Raw genomic sequence first — 13771 nt, 5'->3', positions numbered from 1 at the left:
AAAAAAAAAAAAAATTATTTTACAACAAAGACATTTGCACCAGAATATTTATTGCAGTCCAATTCATAATAGCTAAGACATGGAAACAGCCCCAGTGCCCATCGACCCATAAATGGATTAACAAATCGTAGTATATGTACACTATGGAACACTATGCAGCTGTGAAAAAAGATGGAGACTTCACATCTTTTATGTTTACCTGGATGGATCTGGAACATATTCTTCTTAGTAAAGAATGTAAAAAAGTATCCAATGTACTCAATACTACTATGAAATCAATATATAACCACCTACACACTCATAGGAATGGCAAAACATAACTATAGTCCAGAAATTAGAAGGGAAGAGAAGGGAGAGGGGAGGGGAGGGGGGGAACATGGGAGGAGGGAGAGTATTTAGGGGGATCTCATCTAATGTGTATGATGCAATGGTACATTTCAAAACTATTAAGAAAGGAATATAATTGTGATGGATGTGTTAGTTCAGTATAAACATTTCATATTGATATTGAAGTAGTACCCTGAAACTCATAAATGCATCAATGTAAAGTGTTATGATTTAATAAAAAATAATTAATTTGAAAAATATGTACCATTAACTCTACTAATTATTGGAAATAAAGTGATGATTAAATTAGACTCAGTTCCTACAGTCATGGAATTTAGTTTGTGTGAAATAGTGAATGGCAAAAACAAGAGCTTAAAAATATTTAAATAAGCGAATGAATGTCTGTTGTGTGGAAAATGATTCAGGGTATAGAGCATTTTAGTGAGGAAATGAAGAGTGTTTCATTGATTGTATTAGAGACATTTTATTTATTTAGTTATTAAGAAGTGGAAATTATTAATGTGGAACATAGTTAAGTAAGTTTTGGTAATACACAGAATGTAGTATAGTAGAGCTCTTAAAAATAATGTGATATAGGCCAGGAACAGTGGCTCATGCCTATTATCCTGGCACTCTGGAAGGCTAAGGTCCGTGCATTGCCTGAGCTCAGGAGTTCTGAGACCAGCTTGAGCATGAGTGAGACTCTGTCTCTAAAAATAGCCAAGCATTGTAGCTGGCATCTATAGTCCCAGCCACTTGGGAGGCTATGGAAAGAGGATCATTTGAGCCCAAGAATTTGAGATTGCTGTGAGCTATGCTGCTGCGACACTCTACCCAGCATGACCAAGTGAGACTCTGTCTTAAAAAGAATAATAATAATGATAATAATGATGATGAGATCTAGGGTTGGGCAGGGTGGCTCACACCTGTAATCCTAGCACTCTGGAGGCTGAGACCAGTGTATTGCTTGAGCTTATGAGTTCAGAGACCAGCCAGAGCAAGAGTGAGACCCTGCCGTTAAAAAAAAAAAAAAAACTAGAATGGCTTTGTGGCGGGTGCCTACAGTCCTAGCCACTCAGGAGGCTGAGGCAAGAGCATCAGTTGAGCCCAAGATTGAGGTTGCTGTGAGCTATGACAGCAGCTTTACTGGGGGTGACAAAGTAAGACTCTGTCTCAAAAAAAATGAGATTTAAGCTGATACAAAAAGATGATTTTTACCTAATAATGTAGAAGTAAAGGAAGTAGTAAGGATGGTTCCTTTAATGGAAGATTACTTATACCTATGTAAAAAATATCTTAAGATAGGGTAGAGAAATGATAACAATGAATGATTTTTCTAGTAGGAGTTTCAGTGATTTTTCCTTTATCCTTTGTGCACTTCTATGATTTTCATTTTTCTATGACCCTTTGCTATTAAAAAATAATAAAGCTCCTTTAAAACATATTTGGATAAATTTATTTATTTATTTATATTTATTTATTTATTTATTTATTTTTGAGACAGAGCCTCAAGCTGTCGTGCCCTGGGTAGAGTGCTGTGGCATCAGCTCCCAGCAACCTCCAACTCCTGGGCTCAAGCCAGTCTCCTGCCTCTGCCTCCCAAGTAGCTGGGACTACAGGCCCCTGCCACAATGCCTGGCTATTTTTTGGTTGCAGCTGTCGTTGTTTGGCGGGCCCAGGCTGGATTTGAACCCGCCACCTTAGGTGTATGTGGCTGGTGCCTTAGCCACTTGAGCCACAGGCGCTGAGCCAGATAAATTTATTTTTTAACTTAATATCTGTATCAGTAAGCATGGTTACTAGTTAATGTTCCCTTGTCCTGTAACTGTGTAATATATCTATGTTAAAGAATTCTGCATTTTCTAACTGGAAGAATATAGTTAATCAGAGGGAAATACCTTTGACATTCGACAATTATCTTTAATATTTACCATTTACTTAATGGGTAAACACTCAAAGAATATAGTTTTAAAATTTACAATAACATTTTAAAGCATGTTTAAGGTTGGGCATGGCTTATGTCTATAATCTGAGTGCTTTGGGAGGTCAGGGTGGGAGGATTGGTTGAGGCTAAGTTTGAGAGTAGCTGGGACAACATAGAGAGATCCCATCTCTAAGAAATTTTTTTGGAAAAGTGTAATGATAGGAAAACATTTAATAAGAATTTTAATTTTGTTTCAGAGGTACTTGGAGGCATGTCTACATAATTAAATGGTAGAAAACTGAAAATTTTCATCTTTTATGTGTATTGGAAACTTAATTTGGATGTAGTTGTCATTCACCCTTTTCTATTTGAATTTTTGTTTTGCCTCTGTTCTTTACTTGTTAAACCTACTGACTTTCTTAATTTAGAAAAGACATGCTGTTGGGAATCCTGATTATGTCTAGCCAATAAGTGTATTACTAGTTTCCAAAGTAGAATAGGACATGTTAAATTATTTCTATTTTCTTCTTAATTTCTTTCTATAACTTGTTGTTTTTATTAGGAGAAACTAATGGATTAATCAAAAAATGTGGCCTTCTACACATAGATTGCTTATAACAAATCATTTTGTTAGTAATGATACAGCAACCTTACTATTTCTTTACAGAGACACAGTCTTGCACTGTCACTCAGGCTAGAGTGCAGTGGCATAATCACAGCTCACTGTAATCTCAAACTCCTGAGCTCAAGTAATCCACTCACTTTAGCCTCTTGAGTAGCTGGGACTAGCGGTTGTTCATGTCACCAAGCCTAACTTTTTTTTTTTTTTTTTGTAGAGAGGAGTTCAGGCTGGTCTTGAATTCTGTCCTCAAGTGATCCTTCTGCCTAGAGTATAGTGGGACAGTCACAGCTCACTGAAAACTTCAGACTTTCCCAAACTGAACTTGGCCACCGCCACCCCCACCCCCACCCCCGCTTTTTTTTGAGACAGAGTCTTGCTTTGTTGCCCTTGGTGGAGTGCTGAGGCATCATAGCTCATAGCAACCTCAAACTCTTGGGCTCAAGTGATCCTCTTGCCTCAGCCTCCGAAGTGGCTGAACTACAAGTGCCCACCACAATGCCCAGCTATGTTTTTGGAGACGAGGTCTCCCTCTTTCTCAGGCTGGTCTTCAACTCCATAGCTCAGGCAATCCACTCACCTGAGTGGACTAGGATTACAGGCATGAGCCACTGCATCTGGCATCCCCTTATTTTTTTTATCCTCTGGAAGATCGTGTTGAGTGGAATCTCAAACCACATGTAATTGAATTTGAAAACTGTATTTCAGGGTCTTTTTAAGTTTTTAAATGATATTACTAAAAAAGGTTAACATTATTTAGTTAAAAATAAAAGTATTAAGTCAGGTTTAGTGGCTTGTAGTTTCAGTTCCTGGAGAGTCTGAGGTGGGAGGATCCCTTGAGCCCAGGGGTTTGAAGTTTTTAGTGAGCTATGATTGTCTCACTATACTCCAGCCTGGAAAATAGAGTGAGAATCCGTCTTTAAAAAAAAAAAAAGTTTTTGACCACACAGTCCTTTGAATTCTGAAACATGAAGTTTGAAGTAAGTTTTTGTTTTCCTGGATATTTAGCTAAAGTCTTTAGAAACTATATATTTAGGTATAAAATCTTCAGAAACTGAGCATGTAAAGCAAAGACTGTAAACCTGGGAGGATCATTTTAGTTTTCTTTCTCTTTTTGTTTTACTTTTTTAACTTTTGAAAAAAAAAAGTGCTTGTTACTGGGACAGAGTCTCACTGTCTTACCCTGGGGGCCTTGATCTTGTGGGCTCAAGTGGTCCTCCTGCCTCAGCCTTTGGAGTAGCCACTGTGTACCACTGTGCCTGGCTATTACATCTCATTTTGTTCTCTTTTTTTTTTTTTTTAATTAAATCGTAGCTGTGTACATTATTGCAATCATGGGGTACAATGTGCTGGTTTTATGTACAATTTGAAATATTTTCATCAAACTGGGTAACATAGCCTTTACCTTATTTTGTTCTCATTTTTTAAAGTGAGATCATTTGTATTATGGAAAATAAATCATCTTGTTAGATGTTAGTATAAAAATATGAATCTTAGTAATAGTCTATTTAAATCTTTAAATGTTTAAAAATAATTTATAAGAAAGGAATTATTGCAAAACTGAAGTGAAAATCCTAAATTTATACCATAAACATGAATGATAGCATTTATAATTGGTATTTAAGTTGTTACATGAAGACATGTACGTAAATGTTGCCCAAATAACCATTCGATGGCTAATTAGTAGAAATGAGTGCTTTAATGGTGATACTGGTTTGCAAACCAAGGATAGTCTCCAGTATGGCCTGAAGGTGCTTTCTTTAAAGAAGAAGAAGACGGTTTGGATTTTACACTTCATAGCAGGTTTCGGGGGGAAGCTGTATTTTCATGAGGGGAGCCAAGCACATGTGCAGCAGGTGTGTAAGTAACATACGTCCCATGGTCAATTTGGGACAAGGTTTTAGCATTAATGAGGTGGAATTTGACTCTTTATGTCAAAAGATGAACTGTAGGACCAAACATACAAGATAGTTTACAACTTCTATAAGCTGGTTGAAACTGTTTTAAGATTTGTCATAGCTTATGAGAAAAGAATGTCGTAAGGACTTCTCTTTGTCCAATCAGTATTATAGTGGTCTGGGTTGTAAATCAGCCTGGCAGTTTCCATAGTTAGAGAGGTTAACAAGGCTATGATTTTTCTTATAGGAATTTTGAGATTTGTCAGGTACTTTTGTTTTTTCAGGCAGAGGGCCCAACTTAGTTGATAAAGGCGTATCTATTTCAGTCTCTCAGATCATGTATCAGTGTAAATGATATTAGTGGTTTCCCCTTTTATTTTATTTATTTGATTTAAAAAAATTTTTCTGAGACAGACTCTCAATTTGTTGACCTGGGTAGAGTGCCATGGCTTCATAGCTCATACCAACCTCAAACTCTTGGGCTCAGCAATTCTCTTGCCTTAGCCTCCTGAGTAGCTGGGACTACAGGTGCCTGCCACAAGAGCTGGCTATTTTTTAGAGACGGGGATTTGCTCTGGCTCAGGCTGGTCGTGAACTGGTGAGCTCAGGAAATCCACACACCTCCCTTGGCCTCCCAAAGTGCTAGGATTATAGGCGTGAGCCACCAACGTATCTGTTTTATTGATTTAAACATATTCTGAAAGCTCGCCCTATGCCTTCAAACTCTAGCTTCATCTGCATTATATTTTAAAATTATATCAGCTTTGTCATCCTGATAGTCTTGCAGACCAACCAATATAATGTCTGAGGTATTTATTTAATTCTTTTTTTCTCAGTTTTCCTTATATATGACATAACCTCTTTAATCAGAACACTTTGCTTCTTATAATCATCCATTTCTTATCATTTTAATTACATGACCATGCTGTTTCCCATCCCCTTTACACACCAACTCTCTTTTTTGGATTCATTCTTACTTTTACCCCCGGACCTGCACTTCCCGTGATCCTTGAGCATGGTGGTAATGGTGGCCTCACAGCATCTTGAGCTCCTTTATGGTGGTAGCAGTGCCTGTGGAGACTGCTACCCTCAGGGATGTGCTGAAGTCTGTAGTCCCAGGAGCCTTTCTCGTCTATGTGGAAGAGTTTTACACCTGAAGTCTTTAGAGAGAAATTCGTAGTACTCTTGTGTATTTAGCTTTGTTATTAAGGTAGACTTTTAGAGTGTACCTCTAGTGAATGTCCTAAAGGTTCATTGAGGACTCTTTGTGAGAACTTAAATTTTCCTGACTCTTTGTGAGCTCTGAGAATGATTTGGCATTAGCTACATAGTAATTTTTCTTTCTCAGAAATTATTTTTGCTCAGCCTTATGGCACTTGTAGATTGGTATTCAGGTAATTGAAGGGGTGCTTTTTAAATAATAGGTCTTTTTATAGCTCTCTCATTCTCTCACTTCAGGGACTTTGTCCAAAAATTCTTGCTGTATTAGCCTTTCTGAATTCTGATCTCTGTCTTTTCAACTCAGCAATGGACTGACTGGGTGCTATTAAATATTTGAGTTTCTCTTCCTATATACTGCAGTCCCCAAAGTGCTGTCAGAATGAAATCACGGACAATTATATAGCTCATCTGTTCTGTTTCCCTTTTTTAGGAAATTAGTTTTGAACCTCCAATTATCCAATGTCAGATGCATAGTTTGCCTAGGTTCCTATCAATAGTTGTTTGCATTTGAAAGATAATTCTGGGCTCTAATAATACTCTCTCATAGGTAATAGTTCTCTCTCTCTCTCTCTCTCTCTCTGTTTTTATTTATTTATTTATTTATTTTTTGAGATAGAGTCTTTGTCACCTTAGGTGGAGTGTCATGGCCATCATAGCTCACACCTCAGACTCTTGGGCTCAAGTGATTCTCTTGCTTCAGCCTCCGGGTAGCTGGGACTACAGAGATGGGGTCTCACTCTTACTCAGGCTGGTCTCAAACCTGTGACCTCAGGCGCTTCACCCACCTTGACCTCCCAGAGTGCTAGGATTACAGGCATGAGCCACTGTGCCCGGCTCTCTCTCTCTCTCTCTCTCTTTTTTTTTTTTTTTTTTTTACAGGTAGGTCTCTTGCTATGTTGTCCAGGGCAGAGTGCAGTGGTGCCGTCATAGCTCACTGTGGCTTTGAACTCTTAGGCTAAAGGGATCCCTGTCTCAACCTCCCAAGTAGCTGAGACTACAGGCATATACATGCCACTGTGTATGGCTAATTTTTTAGTTTTCTGTAGAGATAAGAGTCTTACTATGTTGCCCAGGCTGGTCTTGAACTCCTGGCCTCAAGTGATTCTCCTTCTTCAGTCTCCTAAAGTGCTAAGAATACTAGTGTGAGCTACTGCATCTAGTCAAGGTTTCTTACTGCTTCTAAAATGGAAAATGATATCCTTAGCAAGTTATACATACCAGCCATTTCAAATTGAATTCAAATATTATATGTGGAAATTCATTTTTTAAATGTTGCTTAAATTAAATTTATTGTAGTAACATTAGTGTTACTCTTCTACTCATAGGTGTAAATAAAGTCTGTTTTGGCTGCTTTCTTGTCTAATATTAAGTACCAGTCAATTGATGCATTAAATTAAAGTTGGTGTAGCTTCAGTGATTAATAATAGTTGATTCTTTTATCACTGAAGATCAGTGCCTGTTTTATGGTGCCCTTTCTCTCCCCCCACCTCCAGAATTTGATATATATACATAGCAATAGCAAGAAAACTCCCAAACAATCTTACTTAGTATAGGAATTTTTTACCAATAAAAATATTGATTATATATGCTGTCTTTTGAGGAACAGTGAAATAGTACTGCTTAATGCTTCTATAAGTTTGAAACCATTGGTAACTGTGATACTGGAATTTCGCTCTTCAGTAGGTCCTTGGTCTTGCGGATTTGAAGAGTGAACCCATAGACCACAGATCAGTGGTAAGATAGGATTTTTATTAGAAGTTAGAAAGGAATACAGAAGAAGTAAAAGACACCAGAGCTTCTGGAAGGGGGAAGGAACTAAACTAACTGAGGATTCTCTACATGGGCTCTTTTATCTAGGTATATTAGGTCTTGAGAATTATACTTGGCCGGATTTGGCAAATAGATACATGTTTTCATCGTTCATGAGTGTTATTGTCAAAAGAATGAATGCAGTCCCTCCAGCTCAGTTTTTTTTTTTTGAGACAGAGCCTCAAGCTGTCCCCCTGGGTAGAGTGTCGTGGCATCACAGCAATCTCCAACTCCTGGGCTCAAGCGAGTCTCCTGCCTCAGCCTCCCAAGTAGCTGGGACCACAGGCGCCTGCCACAACACCCGGCTATGTTTTGGTTACAGCCGTCATTGTTGTTTGGCGGGCCCAGGCTGGATTCGAACCCACCACCTTAAGTGTATGTGGCTGGTGCCTTAGCCACTTGAGCCACAGGCGCTGAGCCCCAGCTCAGTTTTAAAAGAGAAAAACATAAATATGAACTCACCAGATTATTTTATTATCTATTTTAGGTTACACAAAATAATGTTTTCTTTTTTTTTTTAGAGACAGAGTCTTACTTTGTCACTCTTGGTAGAGTGCTGTGGTGTCCTAGCTCACAACATCCTCAAATTCTTGGGCTCAAACGATCCTCTTGCCTTAGTTGTTCATTTATAGTAGAGATGTGGTCTCATTCTTGCTCAGGCTGGTCTCGAACTTGTGAAATCAAGTGATCCACTCGCCTTGGCCTTCCAGAATGCTAGGAATCCAGGCATGAGCCACATGCCTGGCTCTCAGTCTGTACTTTTGAATCTATTGTTCTTTAGAGACATTTCTCTAGAAGATTGTTTATTCATTATTTGTATTGTATATGACTTGGAAATTTTGACAATGCACTTATCTCTCCTTATTAAGGATTGAATTTAATATTTAAGGACTCTGCAGCTTACCAAGAGTTGGTGGAATGTAAGCCTTTGGTTCAGAATTATATTTGGACATATTTCTGAGCATCTATTTTTGACATTTTCTATACATGGCACTCCTCTTGGGGTCAGGACACAATTACAAGAGGGACTTTACCTAGAAAAACGCAGGCTGTGTAATCTATTCTTTGTACCCTCCATGAATCCCAAACAATAAATAAATAAATAAGTAAGTAAACATATGAAAATGACTTTGCATCATAGTACTAATTCTTCTAAGTCTTGATTTTATTTTTATTTTGCTTAGGATTTTATAGATATTAAGTATATGTACATTTGGGTAATATTCATATATTAACTTATTTGACAGATATTAATAAAGAGCTTGATAAGTTTCAGGTACTGTGCTCCTGTTCTGCTGATACATACCTTTTAGTACAGGAAATAAGGCAATAAATATTTTAATAGATAACCATGGAGGAAGGTGAGTGCTGGTTTTGAAAGATAGGGTGGCCTTTTGTGGTGGTGGTGAGTGTGGAGAGATTGTCATGAAGGCCTCCAGCTCACTGTGAGTGTACAAGGCGGTGGGTGCGCTGCCCACCTACCCCTAAGTGCCACAGGCTGCCTCTCTACCATTTGTGGATCTTTGCACATAACCAAGGCCAAGTCCCACTTTTGATACTTTGTATCTCAGCTGAAAAAGATGTAGAAGTCTTGGGAGAAATCCTCTACTGTAGGCTGGTGTTTGAGAAATTCCCCCTGCGTGTGAAGAACTTCAGCATCTGGCTTAGCTATGGCTCCTGCAGCAGAACCCACAACGTATACTGGGAATCCCAAGACCTGGCCACTGTGCAGGCTGTCACCCAGCACTACTAGGACATGGGTGCCCAGCACTGTGCCTGGGCCCATTCAATCCAGATCATGAAGGTGGAGGAGAATGCAGCCAGCAAGTGCTGGCGGCCAGCAGTCTAGCAGTTCCAGGACTCCAAAATCAAGTTCCTGCTGTCCCATCGGGTCCTGTGTGGTCAGCACAAGCCATACTTCACCACCAGGAGGCCCAACACCTTCTAGGTGCAGGACCCTGTCACTCAGCTCTGCCCAAATAAATTCAGAATTTTGGAATAAAATTCTGTCTGGGTGCTCAAAAAAAAAAAAAAAAAAAGAAAGAAAGAAAGTGTCATTGCATTCTTGGATGTTGTAGTCATTCCTTCATTCTTTCTTGCTTTCTTGTTGCCAGTTTTGGTAGGTCCCAATTTTCTAGAGGAATAAATTCTGATTAGTTTAAGCCTGCAATGGTAATACTGTTCCACTTGTCAGTGATTGATTTTGTAAGGGACAGGTGACTCAAACTTGACTAATAAGTTGTGTAAATCTTATCTGTCAGTAGTTTCCTCTCTCTTAATATGAGGCAGACCAGAAGAGATTCACACATATTGTTCTTTGGCACATTAATTGCATATGGCTGGAATTGTGCTAACTCACTACTAGGAAGAAAACTGTAATAGTTTGATGATAAAATCTGATATGCTAAGGAGAAGAATAGGAAGATGAAAAAATTTTTTTTCACTGTTTCATTGAACCATTAAAGTAACTTTTGGTCAATGAAAAAATTAAAATTTCCTTATTTTTGTGGGAAAAGAATTCTTATGATCCTGTTAAGAATATAGTCACCCAGGGAGAACAGCTGGTAAAAGAAAGCAGGTCAGAAACCAAATGGCATGATCACAGCAACCCCCTCAATGCTTCAAGGCCAGTGTTCCTGGGAAACAACAGAACATTAACTTTCTACCCTGGCCTTGGGTGGTGGCCAATCAAATGAGTAACCCTTAGTGCAAAAATTAGTTCCTCTGCAGAAGAGGATGACTCCCTCTACAACATGCCAACCCTGCTGATAAGAGATATAAAAGCCTCTTGAAACGGTGTGAAAGCAAGCTGACTCCTGGTCAGACTCGACTCTGCTCTTTTCTTTGCTAATAAAGCCTTTCCAATCCTTGGACTGGCCTTATCTTCTTCTTATGGACCCTTCCTCCTACTTTATCCTTCTTTCCCTCAATTTTTGAAGACCCCGAGTTGCATTTTCTCTTACTTGTATCCTAATATATCATAATTGATACAGGTTGTCAGAGACTATTTCTGAAAAAAGATTTTATTAAAGTAGAGATTTGAATTGTAAGAATGAGCCCAAAGTGGAAGGAACAGCAAGAATGAATGCCCCATGTTGGGTCAGAACTTGGTACATTCTAGAAATGGCAGAAGTCTGATACCCTTGGTTTTTAATAAAGGGAAGGATAATAGTAATCAATATTTATAAATTTCTTTATAGTATACAAATCCCTCTTATTCATATTATCATATAATCTTCACAAATGAGTTTCCACTATTATGATTCCTATTTTGTAGGAACAGTTGAGTAAAACTGTTCATATGTTGTATTGCCTGTGACTGATTTGAAATGGTTGCTGTTTCTATTACATCGTGGTGCCAGTGAAGTATGTGTATGAGCATATGTACACACAGATATACATATACACAATCAGAAAATGGAAAATGTGTACATTTCATTTGAATTTGTTTAAACACTTTTTAGCAGTACTAATTTATTGGGGGCTGAAGTTGCATTTGGCTAGACCCATTTGAATGATTCAAGTTAATTACATTGGTGAACAACAACCTGTTATTTTGTGTAACTATTAAGTTGAGTGAGATATCTCCTGATACAAACCTCATAAATATGATTATGTGTTTGTACTTTATAACTAAGATATTGGCTGGTTTCAGTTAATTGGGTACTCATACACTCCTGGATGCTAGCATGTTAAACTCAGATGTGCATTCATATACTGTGACTCTGCTGATAAGAAAGTATGATAGATGACGGTGTAAGTAATGAATGAGTATCAAATTTAATAATCTTTGTGGGGCTTTATGGATGTTTTCTTTTTTCTCTCATACCATGCCCTCACTCCTTTCCCCTTTCCTTTCTTCCCCTTTTCCTCCTCCTTGTTCTCTTCTTTCTTTTCTTCCCTTTCTTCCTCCCTTCCTCCTTTTCTTTTTTCCTTTTATATAGTTCAGTTTAATTGGTTTCACCAAATGTTTTTACATAGGGTTAAAGTTGATTTCCACTAACATTAAAGGGCCATTTTAATTTAAAGTACTATTTTTACTTCTTCCTACTTCTTTCTTAAATTCATAAACATACAGTTTTATAAACAACCTGTTTCCTGGCTCGGCGCCTGTGGCTCAAGTGGCTAAGACTCCAGCCACATACACCTGAGCTGGCGGGTTTGAATCCAGTCCAAGCCTGCCAAACAACAATGACAGCTGCAAACAAGAAATAGCTGGGCATTGTGGCAGGCATCTGTGGTCCCAGCTACTTGGGAGGTGGAGGCAGGAGAATGGCTTGAGCCCAGGAGTTGGAGGTTGCTGTGAGCTGTGATGCCATGGCTCTCTACCCAGGGCGATAGCTTGAGGCTCTGTCTCAAAATAAATAAATAAATATAAAAATGACCTGTTTCCAACATATGGATACTGATTGATAAGAAAGATTTTTAATAAATTCTGTAATAATACTTAATTTAAAAATGAATTGAGGGGTAGCACCTGTGACTTAAAGGAGTAGGGCGCCGGCTCCATGTGCCAGAGGTGGGGTGTTCAAACCCAGCCCCAGCCAAAAACTGTAAAACAAAACAAAAAAAATGAATTGAGATCAAAGGAGAAAATATTTAAAAGACACTAGTATTAGGTGCTAGATGTTGATCTAGAATTGAATTGGATTATATATGTACTATATATGATTCTTTAAATATTTGTATGCTATAACTGGTGATTAGCTTTTCTCTAAAATTTTATTTATAATTCTCTTTATCAACTTGAAAAGCTTTTGTTTCCTAACATTATTAATGAATAGAATGTGTCTTTAGACAAGATCAGGCGTGTTCAGGATGGTATGGCCATAGACAGAAAATATATCTTTAAAATGTCACGATTAATCTTCTACCTTGTAGCAGTCATTTATTTGTTGAATAATTTCATTTTTCTGTTAAATTTTTCAGTTCATTCCATTATATTGAATTGCTTCAAGAAATACTCTAAAAATGATTTTGGCTTTTACTCTTTTCAGTTGTTATAAAAGTAAATTGTATAAGAGATAGCTTATAAAATTGAATATATTTATTGTAATTTAGGAAATCAATGTTTCAATAATTTATGATCATTCTTTTTGTTCTGAGAAAAGGTTAGATTCTAAGAAGGTTCAGTACAGTTTCTCTGTGGTTTGTTAATTATTACTGGTTATCTGAGTTGATTATTACCATCTTTGACATGTGTGCAAAATACAGTTTTCACATTAACATTGAAATTGATCATATCTATAGAATAATTACATTGATTTTTTTTTTATTAGAAGAAAGAATGTACTAAGATGATGATTTTGCTGAAAGAATTTGACTTGTTGAAATTTAAAATGTAAGAATATAATTTAGGCATTTAATGAATCAGCAGCTTTCAATTTTTGACAATTTCTATTATAATCATAAAATGAGGTAGTTTGCACTCTCTGATAAAATTGTTTTCAATAGGCTGGAAGTGGTGGTGAGATGGGTGGATGGAAATGGGTGGATTGCTTGAGCTCATGAGTTTGAGACCAGCCTGAGCAAGAATGAGACTCTTGTCTCTACTAAAAACAGAAAAACTAGACTGGGTGCGGTGGCACACACCTGTAATCCTAGCACTCTGGAAAGCTGAGGTGGGTGGATTGCTTGAGCTCATGAGTTTGAGACCAGCCTGAGCAAAACTGAGGCCTCTGTCTCTACTAAAAATAGAAAAAAGAGGATCACTTGAGCCCGAGTTGGAGGTTGCTGTGAGCTATGACGCCATGACACTCTGCCCAGGGCACCAGCTTGAGACTGTGTCTCAAAAAAATAAGAATAAAAACAGAAAAACTAGCCAGCGTGGTGGCGTACGTCTACAGTTCCAGCTATTTTACAGGCTGAGGCAAAAGCTTCGTGTGAGCCAGGAGTTTGAGGTTCCTGTGAGCCTGTGATGCCACTGCACTCTATTCTGGGCAAGTGAGTGAAACTCTGTCTAAAAAAAAAAAA

At 37.9% G+C, this 13771-nt stretch overlaps 1 protein-coding gene and 1 pseudogene across 2 annotated transcripts in view; both read left to right on the top strand.

The window, feature by feature from the left end:
* The window catches only part of FUT8 (fucosyltransferase 8), a 287292-nt gene that overhangs the window by 96286 nt on the left and 177235 nt on the right, over positions 1 to 13771 (top strand). The window lies entirely within an intron of this gene.
* Positions 9224 to 9746, top strand: LOC111727635 (annotated as a pseudogene).

This window comes from Otolemur garnettii, unplaced genomic scaffold (genome assembly GCF_000181295.1).
Source record: "Otolemur garnettii isolate 467f Iridium unplaced genomic scaffold, OtoGar3 scaffold00115, whole genome shotgun sequence".
Lineage (NCBI taxonomy): Eukaryota > Metazoa > Chordata > Mammalia > Primates > Galagidae > Otolemur > Otolemur garnettii.
This window is presented reverse-complemented; position numbering and strand designations above follow the sequence as displayed.